This window comes from Piliocolobus tephrosceles, chromosome 9 (genome assembly GCF_002776525.5).
Source record: "Piliocolobus tephrosceles isolate RC106 chromosome 9, ASM277652v3, whole genome shotgun sequence".
NCBI lineage: Eukaryota > Metazoa > Chordata > Mammalia > Primates > Cercopithecidae > Piliocolobus > Piliocolobus tephrosceles.
Window position 1 is genome coordinate 72,932,824 of NC_045442.1, and position 13,138 is coordinate 72,945,961.

The window sequence follows — 13,138 nt, forward strand, 5'->3', positions numbered from 1 at the left end:
CTCGATGGTCTTTACATTTTGGCATGTTTTTGCAATGGCTGGTACCGGTTGTTCCTTTCCATGTTTAGGGCTTCCTTCAGGGTCTCTTGTAAGGCAGGCCTGGTGGTGGCAAAATCTCTAAGCATTTGCTTATCTGTAAAGAATTTTATTTCTCCTTCACTTATGAAACTTAGTTTGGCTGGATATGAAATTCTGGGTTGAAAATTCTTTTCTTTAAGAACATTGAATATTGGCCCCCACTCTCTTCTGGCTTGTAGAGTTTCTGCCGAGAGATCTGCTGTCAGTCTGATGGGCTTCCCTTTGTGGGTAACCCGACCTTTCTCTCTGGCTGCCCTTAAGATTTTTTCCTTCATTTCAACTTTGGTGAATCTGGCAATTATGTGTCTTGGAGTTGCTCTTCTGGAGGAGTATCTTTGTGGCGTTCTCTGTATTTCCTGAATTTGAATGTTGGCCTGCCCTGCTAGGTTGGGGAAGTTCTCCTGGATGATATCCTGTAGAGTGTTTTCCAATTTGGTTCCATTTTTCCCCTCACTTTCAGGCACCCCAATCAGACGTAGATTTGGTCTTTTGACATAATCCCATACTTCTTGCAGGCTTTGTTCATTTCTTTTTCTTCTTTTTTCTTTTGGTTTCTCTTCTCGCTTCATTTCATTCATTTGATCCTCCATCGCTGATACTCTTTCTTCCAGTTGATCGAGTCAGTTACTGAAGCTTGTGCATTTGTCACGTATTTCTCGTGTCATGGTTTTCATCTCTGTCATTTCGTTTATGACCTTCTCTGCATTAATTAGTCTAGCTGTCAATTCTTCCACTCTTTTTTCAAGATTTTTAGTTTCTTTGCGCTGGGTACGTAATTCCTTCTTTAGCTCTGAGAGGTTTGATGGACTGAAGCCTTCTTCTCTCATCTCATCAAAATCATTCTCTGACCAGCTTTGATCCATTGCTGGCGATGGGCTGTGCTCCTTTGCAGGAGGAGATGCGCTCTTATTTTTTGAATTTCCAGCTTTTCTGCGCTGCTTTTTCCCCATCTTTGTGGTTTTATCTGTCTCTGGTCTTTGATGATGGTGACGTACTGATGGGGTTTTGGTATAGGTGTCCTTCCTGTTTGATAGTTTTCCTTCTGACAGTCAGGACCCTCAGCTATAGGTCTGGTGGAGATTGCTTGAGGTCCACTCCAGACCCTGTTTACCTGGGTATCAGCAGCAGAGGTTGCAGAAGACAGAAAATTGCTGAACAGCAAGTGCACCTGTCTGATTCTTGCTTTGGAAGCTTCCTCTCAGGGGTGTACTCCACCCTGTGAGGTGTGGGGTGTCAGACTGCCCCTAGTCGAGGATGTCTCCCAGTTAGGCTACTCAGGGGTCAGGGACCCACTTGAGCAGGCAGACTGCCCCTTCTCAGATCTCAACCTCCGTGTTGGGAGATCCACTGCTCTCTTCAAAGCTGTCAGACAGAGTCGTTCGCGTCTGCACAGGCTTCTGCTCCTTTAGCTGAGCCCTGTCCCCAGAGGCGCAGTCTACAGAGACAGGCAGGTTTCCTTGAGCTGCTGTGAGCTCCACCCAGTTCGAGCTTCCCAGCGGCTTTATTTACCTACTTAAGCCTCAGTGATGGTGGGCGCCCCTCCCCCAGCCTCGCTGCTGCCTTGCGGTTAGATTGCCGCAGACTGCTGTGTTAGCAAGGAGGGAGGCTCCGTGGGCGTGGGACCCTCCCGGCCAGGTGTGGGGTATATTCTCCGGTGTGCCGGTGTTATAGCGCAGTATTGGGGTGGGAGTTACCCGATTTTCCAGGTGTTGTGTGTCTCAGTTCCCCTGGCTAGGAAAAGGGACTCCCTTCCCTCTCGTGAGGTGATGCCTCACCCTGCTTCAGCTCTCGCTGGTCAGGCTGCAGCAGCTGACCCGCACGGATTGTCCGGCACTCCCGAGTGAGATGACCCCAGTACCTCAGTTGAAAATGCAGAAATCACCGGTCTTCTGTGTCGCTCGCACTGGGAGATGGAGACTGGAGCTGTTCCTATTCAGCCATCTTGCTCTGCCCCCACCTCAATTTTATATTTGAAATAAGAACTGCTTGTGGGACTTTTAAAAAGTCCCATATTGTTTTCTTGCTAAGTACTAGTGTTGTTTCCTCGTAAGCATGGTACATTTGGGGATATTATTTTTACTTTTTGAAATTTATTGGGGCCTTGCAAGTGGTCTAATATATGATCAAGTTTTATAAATATTCCATTCCTTGGAAGAAGGTATACTCTTTATTTTTAGGGTTTAAAGTTTAAAATATATCAATTATTATACCTCTTTAATTATTTTATTTAAGACTTCTATTTTTTACAGGAAAAGATAGGTGAAATAAAATCTAAGGTTAATGTATCTCTGTTTATGCATTTTACTCTCACAGTTGTGATTTATGAATGTGAATTCTATATTATTTAATGCATACAATCCCAACCGTTATGTGTTCATTGTGTATTGGACTCTTTAATCTCATAAACTGCCTGTTTTTGTTTTGTTTAAGGATTTTTGGCCTGAATTCAAAATTATGTGTTATTAATATTGCTAAGACTACTCTTTTTTATTGTGTTTTCCTTGTTTATATTTTTTTTGTTTTTGAGTTTTCTGAGTCACTTTGTTTTGCCTATGTCTTATACAGAAAGCACAGAATTGTGTTTTGGTTTTATTTTTCCCATCAACATTTTTGTATAAACACTTTATTATTGAAAATTTTCAATCAGTCAGCAAAGTTGAGCAACTTTTGCAGTGAACAACCATGGGTTTTGCTTTTAATTCAAATCTGAAATTGTTTGTGTCATAAGAGACAGTTAATTCACTTGAAAACATTGATATATATGTTTGCTTTTAATCCATATTATTCTGTTATTTTTTATTTGTATTACATAAAATATTTCAATATGTGCTCTTTTCTTTGTATTTTGATATTGTGATTCCCTTGATATTTAGGCAGGCTTGTACTTCTGCTAAAGGAGACAGTCATATCTACAACTATGTACTATACCATTAAACATGTCTTTTTAAAAATTTGTGTTAGTTTCTTTGATAGTCAGTGAGAGTGTCAACTTGGTCAGGCAATAGTACCCGGTTATTCAATCATAAATGACTAGGTGTTGCTGTGAGGTATTTAGTAGACATGATTAGCATCTACAGTTGGTTGACTTTAAGTGAAGGAGATTGTCCTTGATAATTTTAGTGGACCTGATTCACTCAGTTGAAAGATCTTAAAAGCAGAAAACATGAGGTTTTCTTAAGGAGGAAGACATTTCATCTGTGGACTGCAGCATCAGCTTCTGCCCAAGAGAGTCCATCTTTTCCGACAGATTCTGGACTTTCCAAGACAGCCCCACAATCACATGAGCTAATTCTCTGCAGTGAATTAATTTAAATATCAGATAACTGGTCCTGTTTCTCAGATGTAACCCTGATTACATGTTACCCTAAAATAGGCAATAAATGAATTAGGAATTTGTTGTATCCTCTTCCTTATGTGCTATCTGATTGCATTTAATTATTTATCCTTCTTAGTGTTATTAAAGTTTAGAGTGTGTGAGTGTGTACTGAAAAAAAACTCATTTCTGTAAAATTGTCTTCTAAGCATATTAGTCTTTTTAGAAAAGTAGAGTTAACAGCAGACAATTAAAAAATGCTACTTTATTAGAGCAAAATCAATTATAATCCCAACAAAAATTCACCCAATTAAAAAAATTAAGTTTCTAATAAATAAAGTAGTAATCGGTACTTACAGTAGTTTACTTTATTTTACTTTTCATTTTTAGAGATAGGATCTTGCTATGTTGCCCAGCCTAGCCTCAAACTCCTGGACTTAAGTGATCTTCCTGCCTCAGCCTCCTGAGTAGCTGGGACTACAGGCACATGCCACCATGCCCAGCAGTAATTATAATATTTTTTACATAAAAATGAAGATAGTTTGAAGAGAGGCGGTATAAGCAAGTGCTGCATTTGCTGGCCCTCAAAGATAGTGCATAGGGACAAAGTGAGCCAAGAAGAAAAATATGTAGTGGCTTGGCATTGTGTACAGTCCTGTACATGTCTGTTGCTTGCAACATTCATCCACTATTCCCTGGTGGCTTAGAATATTAGCATGCCAAGAAATATCACACATGAATCAATGTGACTTCCAAAGTATACCATCATCATCACAACTAATTAATTTCAAATCACATATGAGCTAATTCCAAAACAGAAATATGCATTATTGATGACTGTATTTGATTTGTGAGCTTTTTAGTGGAACCCTTTGGTTTCCAGCTGTTAAAGATGAGGAAATCAGCATATTTTACCACCTCTTTTTCCCTTAACTGCTCATTTTTTATTTGTATAAGTTTTATGTTCTTGGAGCATGTATTATTTGCATTTTGTACTATCACCCTAATCACCATCTTGTTTTACTTTTAGTCCTAATTTTATAGTTTGATCATTGCTATAAGCTCAACACTTAGAATTAGTGTCACTGTTAGACTCAGACAAATGGGTACATGTCTTTGGCCACTATTTAGAGACCCCTGCTCTGGCTTTCCTCTGACTATGCCTGTCATGAACTGAACATTTGTGTCCTCCACAAATTCATATGCTGAAGCCGTGCCCCTAAATGTGAGGGTATTTGGAAGTGAGGCCTTCGGGAGGTAAGTCTAGATGAGGTCATGCAGCTAGGCCCCCCATGATAGGTTAGGTGACTTTTAAGAAGAGGGAGAGAGGCCAGTGCTCTCTGTTTCAACCATGTGAGGACACAGTGAGGAAGCAGCTATCAGCAAGATAGGAAGAGCGCTGTCACCAGGAACTAAATCTGCCAGCTCCTTGATCTTGGACTTCCTAGCCTCCAAAAATGTGAGAAACACATGTATGTTGTTTAAGCCAACCAGTGTATGGTATTTTGTTGTAGCAGCCCGAGATGACTAAAGACAATGGCCCTTCTCATGGGGCAAAGAATCTACAAGGGTCAAAAGGAAGCGCCCACCACAAACCCACATATTCTCATCTACACCATGTTCTAATCACCAAATAGGCTAGCATTGTGTGCCCAAATCCCTCTGAACTCACTTCCCAGCTTGAAAGCAGCAAGTGTAAGGACACATAACCTTCAAAAGAAACTAACAGGAAAGACAAATGATGTTCACAGAGAAATGATGGCAACCCACAAACAGCAGAATGACATATTTAAAGTTTTGAAAGAAACAACTGCCACCTTATAACTTGACACCTACCAAAAATATCCTTCAAAAGTGAAGACAAAAATAAGAACAATTTCTAGACAATGACTGAGAGAATTTACTGCCAGTAAACATAGGCTAAATAAATACTAAAAAATATTCTGGAAGAGGGAAAATATCCCAGAACAGGATTAATGATGGAAGAAATGAAGAGCATAACACAAAAGTTAAATAGATGGATAATGCCAAACACCTATTGACTGATAAATTAATGTCTTCTGTGGGTTGCAATATATATTCAGAATTAAAATGCTTGATAAAGCTTACCCCCAAAACACTAAAGATGATAAAGAGTAGATAGGGGTTATCTAAACTCTTGGAATTATCTGGAAAGAAGTTAAACTACTAACTTACATTAGACTCTAATCTCAAGGATGCATTTTGTGATAGTTAGGACAGTCACCAGAAGAATAGGGGGAAAAAACCTTTGAAACAAGCAAGAAAATAAAGAGGAAAAAAAAAACTAAAAATATTCGATTAAGCAAAAAACTTGGAAGAAAGAGACAAAGAAACAAAAAGTAGGCGATAAATGAAAAACAGTAAGACAGTAGAAATAAATCCAAATATATTAGTAACAATATTACTTGTGATGTGCCTGAATATTTCAATTAAAAGAACAAATACTATTAGGCTGGATAAAAATCAAAACCTTATATTATGCTTAGAAAAGACAAGTCAAGAAACTTATACAGAGGTTGAAAATAAAAGGATGGGACAAACGTCGTAAAGTTAACTATAAAAAACCTGGTGTAATATCAGATAAGGAATTAAGCATTACTAGGGATAATTTCACAACGACAAACAAAAGCTCTATTAGCCAGGAAGACAGGCAGATTTCTGTTTGTATGAACCTAAAAATTACTTCAAAATATATAAAGCAATAAAACTAAAAAGATAACTAAAAGGAGAAATAAGGAAACCTGTAAGCAAAATTGGAGAATTTACCATACCTTTCTTAGTAACTAACAGGACGATAGGCAAAACATAATAAGCATATAGAATCCATTAACAACATAATTAACAAATATGAATCTAAGAGAGGATCCTGCACAAACAGTGACAGAATCACATTCTTTTCAAGTAGGCGTGGAATATTTACCAAATTGTGGCAAGTGAACCTTAAGGTTAATCTCAATAAATCTCAGGGTTTCTCATTCTTGGCAGGGTTGACATTTTGGACTAGATAATTCTTTGTTGCAGGAGTGTGTCTTGTGCATTATAGGACTTTTAGCAGCATCCCTGGCCTCTCTTCAGTAGATGCCAGTATCCGCTCTTCTTTCACAGTTGTGACAACAAATGTCTCCAGATATTGCCAAATGTCATCTGGGGAGCAAAATCATTGATTTAGAATATGTTCTTTTAAAATGGTTTAATGAAACCAGTAATCAATAAAAAAAAAAATCACCAAAAACTTCCCACAATGTGCAATTAAGGAATACACATATAAATGACTCATGAGGCAAAGAATCAAAATATAAATTATAAAGTATTTTAAATTGAATTATTACAAAATAAAACATACAAAAACTTGTATAGCAAGTCTGAAGCTGTTCTTAGAAGGAAATATGTATAATTACATGCATACATTAAAAAAACAAAGACTAAGATTGTTTTAGGTAATAAGGCATGGTTAATTGAGGAAGTATAGTGGGGGAAATATTGTTAGTAATAAGGAAGCCTGCGAGAATACTGCCAAATGTTAGGCGTTTTAATGGATTTAGTAGGGCTGGGTTGTTCTCATTAATGATAATTGAGGTTGAAAAGCGGGGCTGTCCTGTTAGTGTGAGAATAATAGTTCGAGTGCAAGTCTATGAAGTTCAGGACTTCCCCAAAATCCTCTCCCCAAAAGGTAACCATAAAGTTGACAAAAAATATGTCATCACTCTGTAATTCTACTAAAGTCACGCAATAATCTGAGCTTAGAGTAAGAACATGGGAGTGTATAGTGTTTAGGCCTGTGTCAGGGGCTTCTCCCATCATCCACCTTCCCAGTGGCTGATGTGGAGGTTCTCCCAGGGTGGGGCAGGCTATGAAGACCAACAGCTTCTCTGACACGGTTGGAAGACCTAACTCTACTTGGGGCAGCGGCTAACGCCCATGTTCAATGAAAGTGACTTATCTGAGGCAAACAAGTGGGAAGGCTGATGGCTCCACTCTTTTAGCCTGAAGTTTGTAGTCCTCACTGGGACAAGATTACTCCTGGCTGAGTCCACATGTCCTCACTGGAGACAGAGAACCTCCAAACTAGTTTCACACTACTGGCTTACTTTGTAGCTGCACACATGCCATAAGACTCAAAAGGAACTGGAGGACAATAAAACCCAGAGCAGACTGAAAACATTCTGGATTTGTAAAGGCTTGAAGTTAGGATACGCAAGTAACTCCTACAGCTCAACAATAATAAAATAAACAATGAAATTAAAATATGGGTAAAATATTTGAATAGTTGCTTTTTCAAATGATATATAGAAATGGCTAATAAGCACATAAAAAGATACCTAATATCATTAATTATGAGAGAAATGAACATTTAAGTCACAATGAGCTATTACTACACACCTATTAGAATGGACATAATCAAAAATAAAGTTAATTCAAGGTATTGGTAAGAATGTGGAGAAACTGGAACCCCTGTGCATTTTTTAAGAGAATAAAATAGTACAGAAACTTTGTAAAATGATATGATGGTGTCTTAAAAACTTAAAAATAAATTTACTACATGACCCAGTATTTGTACTCCTAGTAATCTACCAAAGAGTAATGAAAACATATGTTCATGCAAAGACATGTTCATCACTATTTGGAGCCATATTTATCATTAATTTGTATGATGTTTGTAATTTGTGTCTTTTTTTCTTGAGACACCTCTAGGAGCCTAATCAAGAAAAAAGAAAATGGCACAAATTACGAATATCAGGAATGAATAAGGGGACAAAAAATTCAGATCCTGGCCAGGCGCAGTGGCTCACGCCTGTAATCCCAGCACTTTGGGAGGCCGAGACGGGCGGATCACGAGGTCAGGAGATCGAGACCATCCTGGCTAACACGGTGAAACCCCGTCTCTACTAAAAAATACAAAAAAAAAAAACTAGCCGGGCATGGTGGCGGGTGCCTGTAGTCCCAGCTACTCGAGAGGCGTAAACCCGGGAGGTGGAGCTTGCAGTGAGCTGAGATCCGGCCACTGCACTCCAGCCTGGGCGATAGAGTGAGACTCCGTCTCAAAAAAAAAAAAAAAAAAAAAAAAAAAAAAAAAAATTCAGATCCTGTTTCCATTAGAAGGAGGATATTATGAATATGACAATAAATTTGAAAAGCTGGATGAAACATTCAAGTTTTCTTTAAAAAGCAACTCACTAAAACTGACACAAAAATAGAAAATCTAATTATTAATATATCTGATGAAGACTGAATTTTTAATTAAGATCTTTTCAGAAGCACTCTTTAAGCCCACATGGCTTAACTGGATAATTCTTTCAACATTTAACCATAATGTTTGGCATTAGCTATAATATTTTGTGAAAAGCTCTTAATATATTCAAAATTTTCCCTTCCACTTATTGAATAGATTTTGAATGCTGAATCAAACTTGCATTCTACGCATAAGCCCAAATTGGCTGTGATAAATTATGTTTTTAGATTTCGTCTTTAGGTTCAATGTGCTAATATTTTGTTTAGAGTTTGCATTTTTCTTATGAGTGAGATTAATCTGTATTTTTTTCTCATACAATTGCTATTTTTTTACATAAACATGCAAATTAGAAGCAATGATGATCTTTCATAAACTTTTCAAGATAAGAGAAAAAGTGGGTATATTTTGCAACTCATTTTATGTTGCAGGCATAATCTTGACACAAAAACATAACAATGATTTTATGAGTTAAAAAAATAGAGATTAATCTCATAAAAATATAAACTTAAAATATTAACAAGTTGAATCTAAAGATGAAACCTAAATCTAAAAACATAATTTATCACAGCCAATTTGGGTTTATGCATAGACTGCAAGTTTGGGTAAGCATTCAAAATCAGTTCAATAAGTGGAAGGGAAATTTCTGAACATATTAAGAGCTGTTAACAAAATATAGCTAATGTCAAACACTATGGTCAAATATTGAAAGCCTCATCCCTGAGTTCAGGAGCAAGACACACATGCTGGCTATCACCATTTCGATTTGATAGGTGAAGCTCTGGCCAGTTCAACAATGGAGATAAATGAAATATGTAAGAAGATTGGAAATTAAGAAATAAAACTATATGCAGACGACATGATTGTTTTGTAAAAAAGCCTTAAGTATTTATAGAAAAACATTAGTATTAATAAGTGAATTAAGAAAGAATGCAAGAAACAGGTTGATATTAAAAATTGTGTTATAATATACCAGCAACAAGCATTTAGAAAATGAAATTTTAAAAATATCATTTAAAACAGCATCATAAACCATCAAATGCTGAGGATTAAGTTTAAGGAGTGGTAGAAAAGTTCTCTACAGTGGAAAGTATTTAAAAAATTGAGAGAGGCTGGGCGCGGTGGCTCACGCCTGTAATCCCAGCACTTTGGGAGGCCGAGACGGGTGGATAACAAAGTCGGGAGATCAAGACCACCCTGGCTAACACGGTGAAACCCCGCTCTACTGAAAACACAAAAATTAGCCGGGCGCGGTGGCGGGCGCCTGTAGTCCCAGCTACTGGGGAGGCTGAGGCAGGAGAATGGTGTGAACCTGGGAGGCGTTGAGAGAATTTAAATAAGTTTAAAGAAAGGCAGCAATATATTGTATTCATGTATTGGAGGATGTAATAACATAAATGAGAGTTCTCTTCTATAGATTAAAAAAAGAAAATATCAGGTTACAGTTTGAGGTTACATGGAGTAAACACACTTCATGTCATCTCTCTCACTGAATAACTACAAGAATGAAGGAAGAGCAACAGAAATGGTAACTATAGTGTATTATGCATTCCCTATTGAGTTCTTTCATAACATATTTGTCCATTAAGGAGGAAAAATGAATACATTGTCTCAAGGAGTTTTCATTGTATATAGATGTAATATAAAAGACAAATGTAACACTAAGGAAGTTTAGTAAAAGGATGGTGGCACACTTTCTACACTCCATCTGTGACAAAATATTGATTCTAAGTAGATTGTTAAAAGTTATGGTTGTATTTTGAAATCCCTGGAGCAACAACTAAAAAATCTATATAAAGAAATATATTAAAAAAGAGAATAGATAAATTAAAATAAAATACTGAAAAATATTCAAATGACCAAAAGAAGGCAGGAATGAATAAACAGAGGAAGAACAACAACAAAATCAACAAAAAAAAACCTAATAAAATGGTAGGCTTGAGCCTAAACATGTCAATTCTACTAACTATTAATGGTATAAATGCATCAATTAAAAGACAGAGATCATCAGAATTGATTAAAATATGATATGAGAAAATATAGAAACTCACAGGAAGTACAATGATATAGATAAGTTAAAAGTAAAAGAAAAACAATGTTGGTGAGAATATAAGTTAGTACAACCACTATGGAAAACAGTTTGTAGGTTCCTCAAAAAACCAAAACTAGAGCCACCATATAATCCAGCAATCCTACTCCTAGGTATACACCCAAAAGAAAGGAAAACAGTATACAGGAGAGATATCTGCACTCCCTTGTTTATTGCAGCACTGTTCACAGTAGCCAGGATTTGAAGGCAATGTAAATGTCCATCAACAGATGAATGGATAAAGAAAATGAGATGCATATCCACAATAGAGTAGTATTCATCCATAAGAAAGAATGAAATCCTGTCATTTGCAACAACATGGATGTAACTGGAGGACATTACATTAAGTGAAATAAGCCAGACACAGAAAGACAAACTTTACATGTTCTCACTTATTTGTGGGAGCTAAAAATTAAAACAACTGAACTCACCAAGATAAAGAATAGAAGTATGGTTACCAGAGGCTGGAAAGGGTAGTGGATGTATCAGGGAGAAGTGGGGATGGTAAATGAGTACAAAAAAGATAGTTAGAAAGAATGAATAATACCTAGTATTTGCTAGCACAGCAGGGTGATTATAGTCAAAAATAATTTAATTGTACATTTTAAAATAACTAAAAGAGTATAATTGGATTGTTTGTAAAACAAAGGATAAATGCTTGAGGTGATGGATACCCCATTTACACTTATGTGATTATTATACATTGCATGCTTGTCTCTCAAATACCCCATAAATATATATACCTACTGTGCACCCACAAACATAAAACAAAAATTTTTTAAATGTACCTTGAAAACACTAATCAAAAGAAACCTGGAGTGTCTATATTAATATCAGACAAAGTAAAATTTAGAACAAATAAAAATTAGCAAGGGTAAAGATGAATAATACACAATGATGAAAGGGGTCAGTTTATGAAGAAGACAACAATCCCATATAGACATGCAACTAACCACAGAGCTTTAAAATGGACCATTATGGCTTGAATTGTTTTCCCAAAAAAATGGATTCAGTGAGCTGTGATCTAATACTAATAGTGTCTTCATAAGAAGAGGAGAATATATATAGACAGGAAGACCACTACATGATGTCAGAGAGAGTTTGGAGTGAAGCATCTACAAGCCAAGGATTGCTGGCAACATTGGAAGCAGAAAGAAAGGTATAATTCTTCCTATGGAGACTTCAGAGAGAAACGTCTCCGCTAGCTTCCCATGCCTACTTCATATAGTCCTTTCAAAGTAATTAATGTGCATTCTTAGAGCCACTTTTGAATGGTTTTGAATACCATTCTCCAAACAAATAAATACATAGGTTATGATGGAAAGATTAGATAGCTAGATGGATGCATATATGTGTAGCTATAGAAATATATATTGGTAGAAGATAGACAGGATGCCCAGAGCTCATGAGAGGGTACTTATTACCTGTTTGGAGCAGGAGAGAATATCTTGATGTTATCACAAAGCAAGAACATCTTCAGCAGTTCCTGGGAATAGTGTTAAAAATAATAGTGATCAGCCTGAAAAGAAGATTGCCTAGTTGTTCTATAGTAAGAGTTGGAGACTTTATAACGTACAAAAACTATTATTACAATTATTAGAATTTGTTAACCTGTTGTAATGCACTGAATGTTTATATTCCCACCCCCTAAATTCGTATCTTGAAATCCTAACCGTCAATATGATGATATTAAGAGGAGGGACTTTTGGGAGGTAATAGGATCATCAGGATGGAGCCCTCATAAATGGAATTAGTGCCCTTAATCCCTAGAGAGCCCAAAGAGCTCTCTTGTTCTCTTTGCACCATGTGAAGATACAACAGGATTGACTATCTGCAACCTGAAAGAGTCTTTACCAAAACCCAACTATACTGACACCCTGAAATCAGGCTCCTAGCCTCTAGAATTTTGAGAAAGTGTTTTGTGTTTAAGCCACCCAGTCTATGGTACTTCATTATAGCAGCCCGAACTGACTATAAGACACATGTGAAATATTGTAATTGTTTTGAGGATTAATGATCCTCAAAAGGGCCATATAAAATAAAGTACACTGATGAAAAACTCACAAAAATGAACAAATTATTCTACTGATAAAATAACTCATTGTCCTGATACTGTAAACTACCTTCATTGTGTATTTTAAGTGATAATTATAGACAGCCCATAATTTTAAAAAGTGTTTTAGAAAGAAAAAACACAACAACTTAAAACCAAAACCAAAACTTCAAATCAAAGAAGAAAAAAATGAAATATGCTAAGATGATACTATAAGAATATTTCATTTTAAGTCAGAGACTAGATGACCAGCATAGCATAATAATAATAATTATCATCATTATTATCATCAATAACAGAGTGAAGAGATGAGCCTCATAATGGGAGAAAATATTTGCAAACTATGGATCCAATAGG